The sequence below is a fragment of the Rhodnius prolixus genome, unplaced genomic scaffold, assembly GCF_049639745.1.
Source record: "Rhodnius prolixus isolate KJV_2025 unplaced genomic scaffold, Rpr scaffold_3, whole genome shotgun sequence".
Classification (NCBI taxonomy): Eukaryota; Metazoa; Arthropoda; class Insecta; order Hemiptera; family Reduviidae; genus Rhodnius; species Rhodnius prolixus.
Genome location: NW_027411603.1, coordinates 5,974,286 through 5,989,126, shown reverse-complemented (window position 1 = coordinate 5,989,126; position 14,841 = coordinate 5,974,286). Strand labels below are relative to the sequence as shown.

Sequence of the window (14,841 nt, the reverse complement as noted above, 5' to 3'; positions counted from 1 at the left end):
CCAGACTTGGCTCCCTCGGACTACTATTTGTTCCCTAATATGAAGAAATGGCTGGCGGGAAAAAGATTTTATTCAAACGAGGAGGTGATTGCAGAAACGAATGGCTATTTTTCAGACTTGGACAAATCCTATTATTCGGAAGGGATCAACAAACTAGAGCAGCGTTGGACGAAGTGTATAAGCCTTAAAGGAGACTATGTTGAAACATAAAAAAGGTTTACCCCCAAAAATTAAGTAGTTTTTATTTTTGCACGGACTTTTCAAACGACCCTCGTAGTTCATGAGATAATTAAATTTTTTACGTTTACAAATTCGTTTCGAGTTCGTTCAAATTTAAAACGTTTATATATTTTTTCGTGTTAATCAGATTTTAATGATTTTTTTACCGAATTGTAGAGAAAACATTGGGGTATAACTGGCACAAATAGCAATAATGTGCTCTAACGGATAAAATCAAAAGTTACTATCTAGCACTGCACTCCTAACTACATTTTTAACTCCTAGTTAAATTTTGTAAAAAAAGAGGGAAACCACCTTAGTCGAATTTAAGGAAAACTTTTGGATGTAAATAGAAATACCGGCACTACTACCAAGTAAGCGGAAGTAAAAAAATCCAAGCATAACAGTTTTGCTGTTATATTCACCATAATTAACAAACTTAAAAGTCGATTTGTCTGTTTGTTATTGTTGTTAAACCACTTAGAAAATACTTAACGAAAGCAAAAAAAAAATTGTGATTTCTTAATTGGTTGATAATATTTTTACCATGATAAATGTTTGGTAATCACCGTATCATGAACAAACAAATAAGCGCCAACGTTAAAGAGATTAACAAACAGTTAATTACTGTTTGTTAAAAGTATTAAAAATATGAATGGATAATAAAAGTTGTGGCAAACACTCGGCACGCGACCGAATGTCTCCATTCAGATTTACGTGTTTGTTATTTTTATTTTGTTGCTAAGTTGAATTTTATTTCTTCTTCTTTTTCTTATAATTTCTTGCACAATATTGTGAATTGATAACTTAAGAATTCTCTTTCTCTCGTGTTTTTCTTTAAATCTATCAGATCACTTTAAAATGGTCAAAGAATTCCTCCATAACCAACCTCCTTGTTCTATAAATCCGAAATAGTACAAGAAAATTCCCTTACAATCCTAAATAGTACAAAGAAATTCCCTTACAATCCTAAATAGTACAAAGAAATTCCCTTACAATCCTAAATAGTACAAGGAAATTCCCTTACAATCCTAAATAGTACAAGAAAATTCCTTTACAATCCCAAATAGTACAGGAAAATTTCCTTACAATCCTAAATTGTACAAGGAAATTCCCTTACAATCCTAAATAGTACAAGGGAATTCCCTTACAATCCTAAAAAGTACAAGGAAATTCCCTTACAATCCTAAATAGTACAAAGAAATTCCCTTACAATCCTAAATAGTACAAGGAAATTCCCTTACAATCCTAAATAGTACAAGGAAATTCCCTTACAATCTTAAATTGTACAAGGAAATTCCCTTACAATCCTAAATTGTACAAGGAAAATCCCTTACAATCCTAAATAGTACAAGGAAATTCCCTTACAATCCTAAATAGTACAAGGAAATTCCCTTACAATCCTAAATAGTACAAGGAAATTCCCTTACAATCCTAAATAGTACAAGGAAATTCCCTTACAATCCTAAATAGTACAAGAAAATTTTCTTACAATCCTAAATTGTACAAGGAAATTCCCTTACAATCCTAAATAGTACAAGGGAATTCCCTTACAATCCTAAATTGTACAAGGGAATTCCCTTACAATCCTAAATAGTACAAGGAAATTCCCTTACAATCCTAAATTGTACAAGGAAATTCCCTTACAATCCTAAATAGTACAAGGGAATTCCCTTACAATCCTAAATTGTACAAGGAAAATCCCTTAAAATCCTAAATTATACAAGGAGAATCCCTTCCCTTTATTTACTTGAAATAGTATCTCTCCAAATTCTTTTAAAACATACAATAATCTCCTCCAAGATCAGTTGAAGGCAATGTTCACCGTAGCAGTAGTGCAAAAAATAATAAAGTTTTCAATTTATACAAAAAAAACTTTTTTACAATAGTTTTGAGCACCCCCCCCAAGTCTCAAAACAAAAAGAAAAAAATAGTTTTTATCAATTAGGTGTACATTCTGAGGGTGTGTAGAACTTTAAATTTGATTTGTACTCTTGGTACGACCAAAAAAAAAACCTGTAAATAAGCTTTTAGACAATATTAACCTATCGATTAACACCCATCAATTAACAAAATTGTTTTTTCAGTTTATTTATTCGAGAATGTCTCCAACGAATTTATTTAAACTTCTTCTCTTGAGAAAATACAAATAAAAAGAGAGTAAGAAGATTTCTCAGATTTGGTCCAAGATAAAAGAAGCTGAAGACCAAAAAGTACGCTTTTGATCCCAGAGCTTCCTTTTACCTCTTACCAAGAAAAGCTGAAGAAATCAAGCATCATTACTGGGAAAATGTCTGGAAAAATCAGAGTGTTTCCACTCACCATCAATAAAAGCTGCAGCGCAGCAGCCGTTACAGTTCCTGAAAATAGTTTTTCCCCCCCACATCATCTGGACTACCAATAAGCTGAAATCACTTCTACCCTACCTCCCACGCAATGATTCCCTCTCCAGCAAAATTTTACTTCATTATTTTATGCAAATTGAAGTCCCAAAATACAGTTTGTTCCTTTTTCTTTCTATTTCTATGAAGCTTAAATTGCTTTTATATTGGTTTTGCCACCATGCTGGAGATTAGAATTTTGTTTTACATGATGTTATACAGTATTAAAATGCATCAATTATTTTATATTTATCAGAAAACATTTAAGTGCAGCTCCATAAAGGCGGAGCACAAAAATGCACATGCTCCGCCAGCTCATCCCAACCAAACTGCTGGCTCTGTAATCAATGCAATTGAATATCTAATGTAAATAAAATATCTTATATTTTCCAGTAATGACATGAATTTATTATCTAATAACTGATATTAACGCCATATGGTAATTTAATCTAAAAAAAAAAGAAAAAACCTTCACATACATATGTACATAAATACCGTTGCGAATCAAATGTATGTGCATTCAATTAAAAACAAATAATTCTATGCAACTAATTGATTACATCAAATTAAATAAACAAAAACAAATATATTTGATAAAATTAATTAAAAATTTTGGCAATTACATTAAAGACTAAGCTGTTATACACAGAATTTTCTCAAGGATTTGTTGTATGAGTCGACAGAAATCCTAAAACCTATGAATCAGTCCTCAGCAGTATAGTTCAAGGATATACTAGAACACGAGGTAATGTTCATGGGGAAATACAACAGAGATGGCATACTGGTGCAGATGACTGCGCAAAAACCAGAGCAGAGAAATATTGAAATGAAATTGATACTGATGGGATTTGGGCACGAACAGAAAAATTACAGCATTGGTGATCCTGACAAGTGAGTGATCATTGGGTAGGTGGAAGAAGAGGACATGATAGGCCTAGTGGAAAGAGAAGTAAAGGAGTAAAGCATGAGGGGAGATAGGATTGTACAGGAATACTGGGGATCTCTGGGTTAAGGCACAAAGAAAACGACAATAATGTGCAAATGTATTGGTTCATCGTTTCTCGTGACCGATTCATTAATCCGAAAGGAAGAAAGATTTATAGTCAATTTTAGTCCTAATTTTGTTCATTACTTTTATGCCAACCTTTCAACCTAGGGATTATGTCATCTTCAGGGCCTTTGCTTATTACCAATTATAATGCACCTGGATGCCCATCTAAATAGATCACGAAAAATGAAAGATGAACCAGAAGAAAGATGACCGAATAGATGCGGTAGTAAAGTTATTCCGAGCGACCAGAAAAAAAAAAAATCCTAGAAGAGATAGAGAGAGTGGGAAGGAAGGGAAACAGAAATAACAGCTCCTTAAAACGCAGCTTTCTTCCGAACTTTAAAAAGCTCAACTGAGTCTTAGATCACCCCCACTCCCAAAAAAAAACTAAAGAGCCAAGTAAAGGCAATGGAGATTGAAGTATCTGAGAAAAGCAAGTAGGCCTGTAAAAGTTAGGATCCAGAATCCCAAAACACGGTCAGAAGAGACCTAGCAGCCATAGCAACCACAAAGAGTGAATCTACTTCGCTAGAACGGAGGACGACCGTATTGCAAAATTCAAGTGTAAGAGAAAGAATTAGATATTAGAGGATAGAGTAGAATAGAATAGAATAGAATAGAATAGAATAGAATAGAAAAGAAATTTATTATTCTGGGACAATTGTCCCCTAAGAATAAATACAGGAACAAATAGAGGCCTTAACAGTTTGGCCTGTGATCATACAGAAATTAAATAAATAAATAAGTATTTACAAAAGTGAAAATATAATAAGTGAAAATGAAAGTAAAAATAAAATAATAAAACAGCAGGAATTAAGGAAATAAATTAAAACAATTAGAATTTCGGAGGAAGCTGAATAGAAAGGAGATAACTGAATAGACGGGATTTAAAGATGGATAGGGTAGGAGCATGGCGGACAGATGAAGGCAAGGAGTTCCAGAGAGAGGTAGCACGTATTAGGAAGGACTTGTCAAAGGATGAGGTACGGTGAGAGGGAATATAGAGATCAGATGAGCGAGATCTAGTGTTACGGGAATGGATGGAGGATTTAAACTTAAGGAGTTGAAAAATATAGGAAGGCCTTTGAGACTGGATGACTTGAAAAAGGAAAGAAGCCAAAAAATACTGGCGGCTATAGACAGGGGAAAAGCCACTTCAACTCATCGTAGCAGTGCGAAGAGGGATTGCTGGAAACAGAAATAGAGGGGAAGAAAAGTAAGGAATTGGCCATGAATAGTAGAGTAGTTAATGGAAAACAATCTTCAAGTTCTTTAGACAGTAGAAAGGAAGTGGATAATCGTGATAAGATAACTGAACAATAAATCTATTCACGATGGGCTACTATCAACTTGTTTCAAAATATTGGAATAAGTTATCACTTAGTATAATTCTAATTCAGTATACTTATCAGTATAACAATTATCAGTTTTCCTCCCCTCAACAATATTAATATTCTGCGAACAAAAATAATTCCTAGTATAGTTTATATTACGTAGTTTTTCAATGTAAATATTTATTTTAGTGTTATAAAACAAAACGAACCAAAAAAATGATTTAATAAATAAAAATAACTTAATTTATAATATGAATGTGTCACCTGAGGAACTGTAAATAAGGTAACTAAAAAAGAGTATATAAATATAGAATATAAAAGATAGAAAAATTCTGTTATCACCCAGTTTTTATAACAGTAGAAAAAAATGAAAAATTAATTATGTATAAATTCATGCACATGTTTATTTTACATTCATTTATGCATGTAAATAACCCACCTTATTATAGTAACACAACTCATCTTGCCTACATAATTTAAACAACAACCAAAAAAAAGTATTTTGGATTTAAAAATGTTCACGATAATGTAGTCAACATCATTGGGTGCATGCTCCACCAAAATAATACTAACATTGTGCAATCTTGTAGCATACTTGCTTGTTGCAACAATTGTTACTATAAGTTGTAAATAACCATAAAAGATAAAAAGAAGAAATGAATATTTTGGTAGGCAATCATTTTTTTTACAGAGAAGAAGCAAATTTCAAAAGATTCTTTGGAATAAAAACAAAAGTTTGGTGAGTACCCTCTAGACCAGGGATGAGCAACACGCGGCCCGCCAAGCATTTCTAAAATTGAATTTATTTTATCGACTTTCCCCCATCAATATATTGTTATAAAATTAATTATAATAAAATGGTAGTACATACTAAACCGAAATATTTTTTTATGGCGAGTTACTTGTCGACGACGTTTTTAAACATGCAATAAGAACGCGCCGCGTCTGCGCGATTTTTTTGTGACGAGATACACACTTGTCGGTGACTTGTTCAAACATGCAATACGGACGTTTCGTAAATTATTAGTAAGAGTTAATCTATGTGCGGCCCGCAAAAAAAAAATTTAAATTTAAATTGGCCCATCGATTAAAAAGGTTGCTCACCCCTGCTCTAGACTTAATACTGATGTCCTAGATCAGGGATGGCAAACCTTTTTGTGACGTGGGTCAAATTTTGTTCATTTTTTTTTTAGTACTAGCTCTTGGGGTCACTATTGCCCATTTACACCAGAGTTAAGTTTAAAAATTTTAAACATAACATAACTGAACAAAACCTTACAAAAGTGTGTTTTATCTGAAGAAAAATCTGAAATATGGTTATTTGCTTTGGGTTGACGATTTTTTTAACAAACAAAATATAAGTAAAATTATACATTTTATTTGATATTTTGTAAACACTTTTGCTTTATTTCCAAATACTACAAAAGCATTTGTCGTCATTTGCGCCTTTAGTACTGTAATGATCAAACTAAAGGTTTATAGATAGCATTTAAATTGCTTTTGTGTCAATGCGTGATTGAAAAAAAAATACAGATAGAATATAAATTATCCACAACAATTAGAAAATCTAAATCAACCCGCGTAAAAAAACAAATGGTTGCCTAACAATTGTGGGTCAGTGTCTGCGGGTCATAGGTTCGCCATCACTGTCCTAGATGGCTCCTACAAACTACAGAGATTCCATTCTGGACATAGATTGACCCAGGGAAAACTCTTTATAAAGAAGAGGAGATCTGGCAGTTTACAGGATAATCACTCTTCAGTCCCATATGTTCCCATCTCTAGCCCCAGACATCCTACCAGAATGTTTAGAGAATGATTCCTTTCAACTCCCCACTCAGCTACAAGTAAAGAAACCACAAAAAAAAAAACTTGGTGGGGCAGGATATAGAGGTGTCGAGCTACAGGGAATGATTATTTCCATCTGCCGGCACCCTGATATTTCTCCAGAGGGTCAGACAAAAAGTTATTTATCCTCCGTATTCTAAAATCATGATAAAGGACTAAAGATGGCCGAAGAAAGCTGTAAATGTGATAAAAGCAGTTGCTGGAAAAAAAAAAAAACCGAAGAGAAGAGACCCCCCCCCACGCAACTTGGAGAACTGGCGTTACAGTTACTAAGTACAGGCACTGAGAGAACGACACTTAGAAAAGGAGAAAGTACAGAAGGTGATGAGAGAAGAGATAATGAGAACTCTAAACTAACAAGTGGGAACTCAAAAAAACTCTAGTTCAGAATATATGAGTACATCTGGTTATTTGTTCAATTTCAATTTTAACGAGCATTCAAGAAAAAACAAACAAAACTAAACACAAATTTGAACATTGCATCTTACTTTTTGAAAAAATTCAAGATATATATATATCTTTCACTAAAATTAAACTAAACTACAAAGAATGAATACGAGGGTCGTTTGAAAAGTCCGTGCAAAGTCAGAGAGATAGCACCACTGGCGCGTATCGAAGTTATGTTTAGTTAGTAGCATCTCTTGGAAGAATACGCACCAAGTTCCAGCCAGATCGGTCTATTTCTTTGTGTTTGGCATTCGTTTGAATCGAGGAAGTCGAGTGATTTTCAAAAAATGGACGAAAAAGAATTTCGTGTGTTGATTAAACACTACTTTATGAAAGGCTATCCGCAAGATGGGTGCCGCGATTGCTCACGCTTGACCAAAAACGAAATCGTGTGAAGTGTTGCAAGGACGGTTTGCAGCTGTTCCAGAAGAATCCGCAGGACTTGAAGCGTCGTTTCGTCACTGTGGATGAAACATGGATACATCACTACACTCCTGAGACCAAAGAACAATCTAAACAATGGGTTACCAAGGGGGAATCTGCGCCAAAAAAGGCGAAGACCGTTCCTTCGGTCGGAAAGATTATGGCGACTGTCTTTTGGGATTCGCAAGGAATAATCCTCATCGACTATCTGGAAAAGGGTAAAACTATTACAGGTGCATATTATTCATCGTTATTGGACCATTTGAAAACCGAGCTGCAAGAAAAACGCCCACGATTGGCCCACAATAAAGTCCTTTTCCATCACGACAACGCACCAGCTCACACCTCAGCAGTTGTGGTCGCAAAATTAATGGAAATAGGGTTCCAACTCGTTTCACATCCCCCCTATTCTCCAGACTTGGCTCCCTCGGACTACTATTTGTTCCCCAATATGAAGAAATGGCTGGCGGGAAAAAGATTTTATTCAAACGAGGAGGTGATTGCAGAAACGAATGGCTATTTTTCAGACTTGGACAAATCCTATTATTCGGAAGGGATCAACAAACTAGAGCAGCGTTGGACGAAGTGTATAAGCCTAAAAGGAGACTATGTTGAAAAATAAAAAAGGTTTACCCCAAAAAATTAAGTAGTTTTTATTTTTGCACGGATTTTTCAAACGACCCTCGTATCTTTCACTAAAATTAAACTAAACTACAAAGAATGAATACAATTGCTTAAAAGACCATTCTTATAAAATGAATTTAGAAAATAAGACCAATGCAATTAAGAAAAGATTTTCATTAAGTTCTCTCTTTTATCTTAATCTTTAGATTTCAGCAGAAGCCATTTAAGTTTAACTGCTACTTCTGAAATTCTCTAACAAATCTCTGAGATGCCGATTGTAGAAAAAATTAAACAAAAATACTTTTAGAAAAAAAAAAAAAAAAATAAATCATTTAGATTGATTACCTACTTAAAAGGTGAAATCTAATTAATGGATTAGATATTAAAATTGCAATTATATTGTTGTAAGTGTTCACTAATCACAAATTAAAGCAAATTATATGATAATTTGTACAAAATTACAATAAGTTTGGATATTAATTCAATAATATTCATCCATCTTATACTACTAACCTTTTTAAGATTCATACTGTGAAATTGGGGGCAATTAAAAAAAAAAGAATATATTGAGGCATAAAATGTAGGCCGGCCCCCCCAAAGAAATATTTATTACTAAAATATTTCGACTTAAAATTATTAAGCATTTTTTTGTGATAAGAAATAATACAAAAAAAAAAATTTTTTTCACAATCATTTACAACTATTGTAGAAACCATTTTACATTTAGCCTCAAGGTTAATTGATGATTTATGGAATAGCATTTTCATTTAATAATTTCAAGTAAATGAAGTTAATTTTTTGAAAAATACACACAAATCTTAAAAATAATGTTTTTTTTCCCCAATTTAACCATTCCTATAATAAGTGATTAGCGTATTGAAACTCTTTAAAAATGAATGCAAAATTTAATCTTACATACCTTATCCCAGCTTATCCCTGAAGTTATTAGATTTGATTCTTTACTGGCTTTAAAAACAAATTCAAAGCAAGGGACTCTAAACAACTAATATTTGCAAACAATTTTTATAAACCACATAAACTTCTATAAAATACTTTATATTAAATTATCTTCTTAGGAATCAGTGAATTAAAAAAAAATCAAACATGGCTCCTCCTTTTCTTGGACGACTCCAGAATGTTCTAGAACAAAATGACGTCATAAATAATTTAATTAATACACATTTATATAAGAATAAATTAAACACTAAAAGCAATAAAAAATAATAGTCAAATTATTAGAAATTCATTAATTATTTAAATAAATAAATAAACAAATTCAATTTTTGAACTATGAAAAGAAAATAAAATTGAAAATTGTTTTTAAACCCTTTTTTTTGTTTAAACAATAATTCTAAAATAAAATTAAAAAAAACGATTTTAAAAATAGTCCATTCAATTGATATTTTTAAAAATAAAAAATAAATATATTCAGAAGTTTTCTAGTTTCATACAATTGCTTGGTCTTCTTCGGTGGGCTTTGCGTGTGACGCCACTTTTTTTCTTCTCATCATCAATGGCCGCCTCAACTTGAATTAGAAATTATGTAAGTAATATTTAAATTAAGTCATTATTAGATTCTTACATTAAAAATAAGAGAGAATCATAAAATGAATTGATAGCAATAAAACTATTAAAAGAAATTAAGAATTCTATCTTTAAAATGGTGGGAGATCTAATTTGAGTGATGCTGCTCTTTTGGGATTAGTGAATCTGTTAATTTAGCTCTGAATATTAGCTTAATTACTTTTAATAACGTTATTTATTCTTTTAATAGCTCATCGACATGTAATAAAAACTGTTATTACTTCATTTTATTGTTAAATAAATAAAATGAAAATGGATTAACTAGAATTTGAAGTGGAAGCTGATTTTTGGAGGTCATTTGAAAGTGAACTCTGCTCTCTATAAGTACAGATTGATTAAGAACTTTTAATGTGTTACTTTAACTGATAATTGGTTTCAGATTACTAATTAAATAATTAATTCTAAATGATTCAGATTTTAAATAAATAAAATTTAGATTTTCCAAGTTTTCTGTGAAAATGCTAACTTGAAATTTTGTTTTACCACTACGACTTTTCCATTCTGTTGTATCAGTAACGAATTTTTAAAGCTTGTACCTTGATTAATTCTTAAATTAATTGCAAGTAGGATCAATTCCTTTAATTTCAAGCATAATTTCCTGTTTTTGTCCATTTTTTCGTCTCAGAACTACTAGAAAAGCCCAGCTTCTTAACAAGAATAAGACAATATAGTTGCATTTTATGGTTTCATTTTCAACAATTAAGACTAAATGTTATAATTAGTGCATGTTTAATCAATTTTTCACATTGTGTCTTTCTTTTTACTTAAAACTAATGTAGATAAGCTCAGCTTAAAGACAAAAAGATGAACATTTTCTTCATCAATCCATTTTTGTAAATTTATTAAAAGGTACTTACCCAGGATTTACCCAATATCCATATGTACTGAGACTAGATTTAATGATTCTTCTTCAGGAATTAATTCTTATTTATATTAGTAAGTACCTAATTTAAGTTTTTTGTTGTTTTTATTCCAGGCCTTATCAAAAGTGTCCAGTGTTCTGCTACTCCAGAATCTTCCATAGAATGTACAGTTATTATCAGGTAAAAAAAACTTAACACAATGATTTCTAATTAAGCACTAATTAATTTACAGCTTCTACAATATTTGAACAATTATTATAACCTTAAAGATCAACCACAGTACGAAGTTGGCACCGTAATGGCTGGTCAAACTAACAATTTCTAACCTTTCTTTAACACCATCGCTAATAAGCAGTATTTTACAGCCACAGAATCTTTATTTGTTAATTTTGTTACTTAGTTTTTTATTTGCTTACTTTAAAATTTTACGAAGAAGCAGTAAGTTAGTTGTAACTAAAAAAAAATTCTATAATAATGAAAAGGATGACTAAAACGCTTCAATAAAAAGAATAAATAATAATTCAATTCTAGTATTCCGGGTTCTAAAAGTTCTACTAAAGATATTACCGGGACTAGATGACTTTTTTTTGTCCCCATTTTTGGATTCTTTTTAGGGTTTTCCAAACTTTACACCTCTTCATAATCGACCTACAGTACTCGATTCTCCTTGAAATCGACTCAAGGACAACTGCTAATCGGTTTCATAATTGTTGAACAATTATTAATATGTGGGTGTGACATATTTTTTATTTTTATTATCATTAATGTTCATTCTGATCCCAGTTAATGTTATTATGATTATTAATTAATACAAATTCTCTTAAAATTAATGAGGCCTCACAAAAGTTGAATAACTTATTAGAGGAATTGTGGCCACTCATTTTACCCAGTTGTCTGGGTATTAAATAAATGGTTTTTAGAAATTCTACGTGTTTCAAGTATAGTGAATGATTTAGCTGAACCAAAATATGGGAAATCGCAAAAAGTTTAATTTTTGGTTAAACTTGGTACAAACATTGGTTCTGCAATAAGCTTTTGGAAAAGTGATCCAACCGGAAATGCCATGTCATTGCACATATGTTTCTTATTTCTTTTTTTTTTACGATCTTCTCTAAAACGGCTCATCATGATTTCCTTTATAGGGTAAACTTTTTGCCCAATCCTTACTTCTATTTGAGACATTTTGCCAGGAAGATGACTTCAAACTATTCAAAGCCAGGTGAGAGACCTGGCTCACTCCTGTGTGATCAAATAACTCACCCAGGTTCTCTGGGAAGTCGAAACCGGCTGTTTACCTCTGTCATGAAAAGTTATTCTCCTTTATTGACTACATTGTCTTCCTGAAGAAAGTCAGATGCTTTTCTTAACCCACGTTAGTCAGGAAAGGCTAGTGATGTCCTAGGGGACTCCTACGACTTCAGAGATTCCATTCTGGACATAGATTGAGCAAGGAAAACTCTTTAAAGTCGGGGAGATCTGTCAGTTTTCAGGATAATCACTCTTCAGCCCCATATGTTCCCATCTCTAGCCCCAGACATCCTACCAGAATGTTTTAGAGAATGATTCCTTTCAACTCCCACTCAGCTACAAGAAGGGGTTTGAGATTCAGGTTTATTTCAATTTTCGACCTTTGGGACAAATCCTCAAACTATCTTTGTTGGCTAGCTCCTAGAAGCTGTTATCAGCGTTTTGGGGCGGAATAACAAAACCACTTTGTGGTAGAGATGAGATTTTTACCTACTTCAACCATCATAGCTGTCCATTCAACCATTATTTACGTCCTTTTTCTTCCATCATCAATTGCTTGTGGTGAATTCAATTTCCTCTTATCAAGCTTCAGCCATCCATTTATATTTGCTCTCCAAGTAAGGGAGTTTATGTTATGCGTGTGATTTGGAATGTTTGTGAAAAGTAAACATTTTTAGAAATCAGATTCTCTACATTTAACTAGATAAATCAACCACTGGTGATGGATAAAAAACCGAAATGGCAAAAACAGATGAAATCAATGATGTTGTCCTAGCAATGGGTACCCAAAAAAAATGTACCAAAAACATGTCAGAATGAACAAAATTAGCTACCGACGGAACTACTATTTCCTTTATAAAGATTCCAAATTTTAAATTTGAAGTGAATTTAAAAATAAATAAATATAGATAATTCTAACAGCTGTTGATTACAAAGCTATGGACGAGTAAATATTTTAACGCATGCGCGATAAACACACCTGTGTTTACATGGGATTCTATTTCGCTCTCCACAATGTTTATTTATTTTTTTATATTTTCGTTTTCTTTACTACAGTAAGAGAATTATATTAAACGCTCCTAGTTTTTAAGTATATTTTGTGAGAGAAATGAAAATAATAAGAGTAAGAGAAAGTCGGTGTGAGTGTGAGAAATAAAAAAATTATTACTTATTAATTAATTTTTTAATTAATATAATTAAAGTGCCTTAATGGATGACGGAAGAAATTGTCCCACTTTGGTTACATATTTTTGCAATTAAAGTGATAATTGATTCCAAAATCAGCAAATGTGTTGAATTAATAATTAATTTTTTTTTTTTTTAATTTACAAGAACTTTCTATTAATTTTTTTAATTTGGAATAATTAAAAAAAAAAAAAAAGATGTCCTAGAAAGTTTGTACCATTATTATTGGAATGACCACAACACGAATAAATGTTTTTTTTTATTTATTTTAGTGCACTACACAAAGAATGCGCTAGTATCACAATGTTGACGAGGTTTTTAGTTAGTTTTCTCTTATTTTTTTAATTTATTTTTTTCAAATTTTCACGGTGCTCCTACTTGTTGATTTTTTTTTTTTTGGAATGACGCATGTTTTAGCTGCATGTTGTTGTCTTGCGTCTAAGCGCACGTGGACGCGAATATCTAGGCAACTTGTCAACATGAATACTTCTAACGGCAACATTATTAGGACTTTCAAAAAACATGTTGCCTAAAAAAAAAAAAAAAAAATTTGATTATAACAACTTCAGTAGCAATCACATCCGCGACTACATTCTATAATTTGGCGGGCGAGGGAAGAATTATCAAGTATGTCCAGACATCAAATATTTTTTATGTAACCGCTACTGAATACTTGCCTCACAGCCAGTCAATAAGACGTCACAGCTTGTTCTTTGCTGGTGGAACCAGTATAAAATCCTAAATACTACCATAATGGCAGGGGCTAGTGTTGGTCTAGCGTGGTCATGAGCGTGGCTTTGTAAGTGGGATATCCCCAGCTCGAATTGCGCGAATATGGCTACTTTTTGATTGGTTAGAAAAAAAATTGTTTTAAAGTATATGCTTCCGCCCCCCTCCCCCGTCCATGATACCTAATTGGACGTTAAGTCCCGCCCGAAAAAAAAATAGTCGATTACTTTACGACTGCCACAGTGTACTGATAGTGCAATGTACTTCTCTTCAGAGCTAATTGATAAGTTTCTTAGCACAAAATTGATCAAATTTGAGTAACTACTTTGCCAAACGGATGTGCCACAGTTAACCAACTGGAATCGTCAGCCATTTCACTGAATTGTTGCTTTGCTACTTTCTTTTAAACGATTTCCTTAATCGACATCGATGTTCCAACAACTTCCTTTGAACATCTTAAGCTCAATCATCATATTTAGGCTAACAACGATTATTTGAAATATTTTCCTAATAAATTTTACTACTTAAGGAAAAATCGTGGGAACCATTTTTAAGAAAATCATAAATCGTGAAAACAAAACCTTTAGTAAAGAGGATACTTCCGAACCAATAACTTTCTGACAGGAACATCCGGGGGCGAAATATAAAGTTTGGACTACCTGCGCTGTGTTGGTTTTTCAGCAGGGGTTACCATAGATACCATTTTCTTGAAACTCTTTTTTTTTTGGACTCGGAAAACCTTTAAATCTGACATTTCCTCTACAAACTCGATTTCGAAAATATGGTCGTAATGCTTTTCTTAAATAGTGAGAGAAAAATTGATTTAATTTCATTGTTATTAAAGAATAAGCTGGAGGTATTCTTGCCATTCTGTGACGGCCATCTAAAGGTGAAAGTACTAGTAT

General features: G+C 32.4%; 1 protein-coding gene across 1 annotated transcript in view; it reads left to right on the top strand.

The window, feature by feature from the left end:
* The first annotated feature begins 9,769 nt into the window (after positions 1 to 9,769).
* Positions 9,770 to 14,841, top strand: part of LOC141453744 (uncharacterized) — a 163,475-nt gene continuing 158,403 nt past the window's right edge. The window contains exons 1-2 of the mRNA XM_074127307.1: positions 9,770 to 9,870; positions 10,888 to 10,954. The gene's annotated coding sequence lies outside the window, so the exon portion shown is untranslated. The remainder of the gene's footprint in view (positions 9,871 to 10,887; positions 10,955 to 14,841) is intronic.